The 5,413-nt window shown below is 31.0% G+C and overlaps 1 protein-coding gene across 1 annotated transcript in view; it reads right to left on the bottom strand.

Moving 5' to 3' along the window:
- LOC148943638 (uncharacterized) overlaps positions 1 to 4,447 on the bottom strand; it is a 308,181-nt gene extending 303,734 nt beyond the window's left edge. The window contains exon 1 of the mRNA XM_089101562.1: positions 4,435 to 4,447. The gene's annotated coding sequence lies outside the window, so the exon portion shown is untranslated. The remainder of the gene's footprint in view (positions 1 to 4,434) is intronic.
- Positions 4,448 to 5,413: the final 966 nt, after the last annotated feature.

Raw genomic sequence — 5,413 nt, 5'->3', positions numbered from 1 at the left:
TAATCTACATAATTAATTTAATCTATCTAATGTATTTAGTTTTGTTTTCTATAGTTTTTATTTTATTTCTATTTTCCTTTCTTCTCACTTTTGCTCTTATCTCTCTGAGTAAGTGATTATTTTAATTTGTTTTTCTCTGATTAAGTGACTCGTTTTCCTTCCCTTTTCTCTACAGGCCAATGAGACTTTGAGGGAATAGTAAAATGTAATATGGTATGTGTATTATATGATGATTAAATATTATCTTATCCTCTCAGCTTTAATAGTCCAGTAAAAATTTCTTCGTTGTTCACAGTGGTACTGTTGTCAACATTTGGCCATTTCAAAGTTAATATTCCATTTTGATCCACTTTAAAAAAAATTTTTTTCGACTATCCTTTGTCTGGAAAGTCCAGAATCCTTGAAATTGAATTTTGATTGGGTCGTTTTTGATTGTTCTATGACATACTTCAAGGATCAGTAGGTCATCTATATATTAAAACCTTTGAGGGAATCTTACCAATTTCATTAATCAATACAAAATATAAGAGTGGTCCTAAGAAGGTTCTTTGAGGAATTCCATGCTAATTAAGGAGGGTTCAGAGAGAATATTTTGTATTTTACAGCTTGGGATCAATTTGAAAGAAAATATATATATATATATATATATATATTATATATATATATATATATATATATATATATATATATATATATATATATATATATATATATATATATATATATATATATATATATATATATATATATATATATATATATATATATATATATATATATATATATATATCTCAAAAGCCAATCACAATACTTGGGATTGATTTTAAGTTGGAATAGCCATTAGCTGTTAATGCAAATAAGCCCAATGAACATCTTGTGAGTATTGTGTAAAAATTACCACACCGATCAATAGATTAATTTAAAGAACGTTCTGCAACAAAAAAGTTTTTCATGAAAAAGTCAAGAGCTACATTAAACCAAAAATTAGCAAAAATAAATTTAAATAATTTTCTAACATAAAACTACCACAAGTCACCATTAATAAATAAATGTAACCCACAATAAACAGAAATTAAAATAAATAACTAAGTAAAACTCAAAGCAAGCAGAAACTAAGATGAGTAGGGATGCTGTCTCCATGCCTTCTAAAGACCAGCAGGTAATTTGCACTTCACTGTAAACAATCTTTGTTTCTAGCTGAATATTTCTATTTCTCATAATATTGGAAAATAAAATAAAAGAACACCATCATAAAAAATATTACTAAGAAAAAAATTAATGTGAATGTGGATATATATATATATATATATATATATATATATATATATATATATATATATATATATATATATATATATATATATATATATATATATATATATATGTATATATATATATATATATATATATATATATATATATATATATATATATATATATATATATATATATATATATATATATATATATATATATATATATATATATATATATATATATATATATATATATATATATGTATGTATATATATATGTATATATATATATTGTATATATATATATATATATATATATATATATATATATATATATATATATTCTAATATTCAATCCTAAAAGTCTTATTAATTTTGGATTTATAAAAGTTAAAATGAGAAAACATTTAAAATGTATTTTGTTTTCAGTAAAGTGCAAATTACTGCAAATTCTTTAGAAGGCATAAGGGGCATCAGAAAAATAAAACTTGACACTTTTTCTAAAACTTTCTCAACACATGCTGAAATGTTCAACTTTTTTCTGTAAACAGTTTCTTGGGCATTGCTGATATGCCCTTTTGACAACTTGGATGCATACAATGTGTTTTGATTTAGTTCAATTCTCTCTCAGCATTCCTTGAAATTTTTACCTTAATGGTCTTAGCTTTGGTAGCAATATTAATGGTAGCATTAGTGATAATAGCAGCAATAGTAGTAGAATTAGTAGTAAAAAGTATTCTAATACTGCATTTTGGTTCTCTTACAATAAACCCTGTAAGCTCTAACTCATACTCGATGCTGTTTCTAAGATATTGCTGTTACATTCTTTTGGAAATCTGCATGCACATAATATGTTTTGATTTAGTTCAATATTCCTTTCAACATTCTCTGAAAACTTCACCTGAATGTCCGTGACCTTTGAACACCAAAGGTCAAACATGCCCCCATTTCCTAATAACAAATACTATATGTAAACTATGGGGGAATTGCATAACTTAGAGCCCTTGCTTTGAAGGCTGTGTTGGGTTAACATCCCCAAATACATAGTTGTTGGACCTTTCAACTATGCTGAACAAAATAAGTGTCAAAAAATATTTATTGGATGCTTATGGAGAATGAAGTAGGTTGGGAAGGAGGCTGATTGCCCTCTGATCACTTTTGATTGTTAAAAGAGGCGCTAGAACTTCAATTCTCAATCAAATGAGCTCCTTTCAAAATTTCTATGGCAAAATTTCTATGTGAAGTGCCTTGGTGAAAAAAATAAATAAATGAAGAAATGAATTACACATTTTTCATACTTTGCTCTTTACTTTAGTCACCTTTTGGTTAGTTCAGCATCCCCACAGCAATCCCTGAAATTTCTAAGTCTATACATCAAGCAGTTCCTAAGATAATGCTGATATGCACTTTTGACAACCTGCATGCAACCAAAATGTGTTGATTCTTTTCAAATTTCTCCTCAATATTCCTTGAAATTTTCACCTGCATTTAAGCCTTTAGTTATAGCCTTATTTTAGCCTTTGTTGTAGTAATAGTAACAGTTGTTGTAGAAGAACTGCTAGCAGCAAAAGTAGTAGGATTAGTAGTAACAGTGGTAGTAGTAGGAGTAGTATGCACATTTTGCCTTTTAGTCAGTTGAACACCCCCCTCATAAAGCCCTGGAAGTTTCAACTTCATAGAGTAAGCCGTTGCTATGATGTTGCCGATATGCCCTTTCGATATCCTGCAATTTATTTATGTAAACAGTTCCTGGAGAATTGCTGATTAGTCTTTTTGACAACCTGCATGCACATAGTGTATTTTAATTTAGTTCAATTTCTCCCTCAACATTTCTTGAATTTTTCACCTTAATAGTCTTACCCTTATAGTTGCGATAAAAGCAGTAGCTGGAGTAGTATTAGTAGTAGTGGTAGCAATATTAGTAATAGCAGGCATTTATTATCTTTTTCATCAATTGATCTGTTGACAACCTGCATGCACGTGGTTTGTTTTGATTTAGTTCAACTTTCCCTTCAATATTCTCTTAGATTTTTACCTTTATACCCTTAGCTTAGTAGTACTAGTATCAGTAGTAGTAGTTTTAGGAGTATTAGTAATAGTTTTCTATTACTAGTAGCAGTAACAGCAATTGTGATAGTAACAGTTGTAGTTTGCACATATTGCCTTTTCGTCAGTTGAACACCCCCTTCATGATGCTTCAGCTGGAAGCTTCAGCTTGATGCAGTAAGCTGTTTCTAAGATGTTGCTGATGTACCCTTTTGAAAATTTAGTTCATTAATTCCCTCAACATTACCCAAAAGCTTAACCTGGATTCCCTTTGTATTCTGGAACACGAAAGGTCAAATATGTCCTCTTTCTCAATAACAAATACTGTATGTAAACAATGGGCAAATTGCATAATTTACAGCCTTTGCCCCGAAGGCTGTGGGGAGGGGGGGTTGATATACCTAGAGATACAGTGTCTGGACGTTTCAACTATGCTGAACGAAATTGGTATCTCAGAGTTCTGATTGGATATATTTGGGGAAATACTGGGTGTGGGAGGGGACTGGTTGCCCTCCAGTCACTTCTGACTCTTAAAAAGGGCACTAGAACTTTCAATTTCTAGTTGAATGAGCTCCTTCTGAAGTTTCTGCAACACATCCTTTTATAGGAAGTGCCTTGTTGAAAGACACATAGTACTCATATCACTCTTTACATAGGATGTGCTATTGAGCTGCCTATGATGTAATCCTTATAAAATTCAGGTACCTTTGTTGACTTCCTGGAAATTCACAAAAAAAAAACAGATAAAAGAAAAGCGCCTAATTTGAGGCAAACCAGCTTAACTCTGATGTAGTTGTAGATCTTATCAGAGCTTTTACACAGGAAGTAGCCATGCTTTTTGTTTATAGATATAATACTTTTACTCAGACAACTAAATACTCAACCCTGTAGGTCAGATGTGTATCTCCAATACCAACTTTAATGATTTTAATGAACCTTAAATGTTTTTATTGGTATCCATCCCATAACACCAACCCCAATTTTTAGTTAAGTACATCACTGTACTGATTTATCGGATGAATTAGATGTTATGCCTTTTTAATGAGGATTTTTTCTAGCGTCGTCAGTAATAGAAAGCCAACAACTCCCCAAAACTTCCCTTAAACATCTTTCTATTGTCACAAACCATTACCTGATGGGTCTTCTGAATAAGGTTCTAAAAAGACTAGATGTACTGGGAATGTGGTCAAACCTTATTGCAATTGATTTTGTCAAGCATTTGACCTGATACACAGAAACTTTGATAACTCGGAAACTCCTGATACACAGAAACTTTGGTAAACTGTTTGATATGAATTGATATTGAATTTCTTTAATCAATATTAATTCATATATCAATTCAATATCAATTCATTTGTATCCAGCTTTTTCTATCTAAATGATAGTGTTAATTTCAGCATATCTCTTCTGACATCTCAAGGGGCTGATAAAATAAAGCCACCCAGAGTTTCTATAACTCCTGTCCTTTTATGGGAAAAAAAGTCACTATTCTGCTAAAAAGAGAAAATGTGGGACTTGATTCATTAAAAGTTCTCTCAAGGCATAGATCCTTTCCCTGTACCTCCTCCGTATCTACCTAACTTTTGTCTGTCCCACTCTAGAGCATTACTGCCCAGTATGTTATTTCAGTGTGACCTTCTGAGAGTTTTGACTTACAGGAGAGGCTTTGGTTTAAGGCTTTAGTTATTGCCTCTGTGGGGTCTAAGGTTTCTTTTCTGGGATCACTTGACGAGTTTAAGCTTTAAATCTTATGTGACTGCCGTCAGTATGTCTGTTGAAACTTTGACTATTCCTTTTGAATCATTATATTCACTAACTTGCCCTTTGCTGTTTTAATTTGCACATATTATTCTACATTTTTAGATGAGAAGAAAACAGCCAATGAACAACTATCAAAGATTATAGATGAATGTATGGGTATCAATGTCAAAGTGTCTGCAAAACGAACACCAAGAGAAGAAGAAGCCTTAGATCGAGTAAATATTTACATCAATAATCTTGTGATGAATGTTAACAGGGATACCACTGGTGCTCGTCAAGGGTGTATTGATGGGCTGAAATCTTTGATACCTGAAAAAATTGGAGAGACTGGTGAGTTGTTTCATTTTATG

The sequence above is a fragment of the Artemia sp. Qi Xiang Cuo genome, chromosome 15 (genome assembly GCF_049724085.1).
Source record: "Artemia sp. Qi Xiang Cuo chromosome 15, ASM4972408v1, whole genome shotgun sequence".
NCBI classification, from domain to species: domain Eukaryota; kingdom Metazoa; phylum Arthropoda; class Branchiopoda; order Anostraca; family Artemiidae; genus Artemia; species Artemia sp. Qi Xiang Cuo.
The sequence above is the reverse complement of the archived record's forward strand: the minus strand, read 5'-3'. Positions and strand labels throughout refer to the sequence as shown.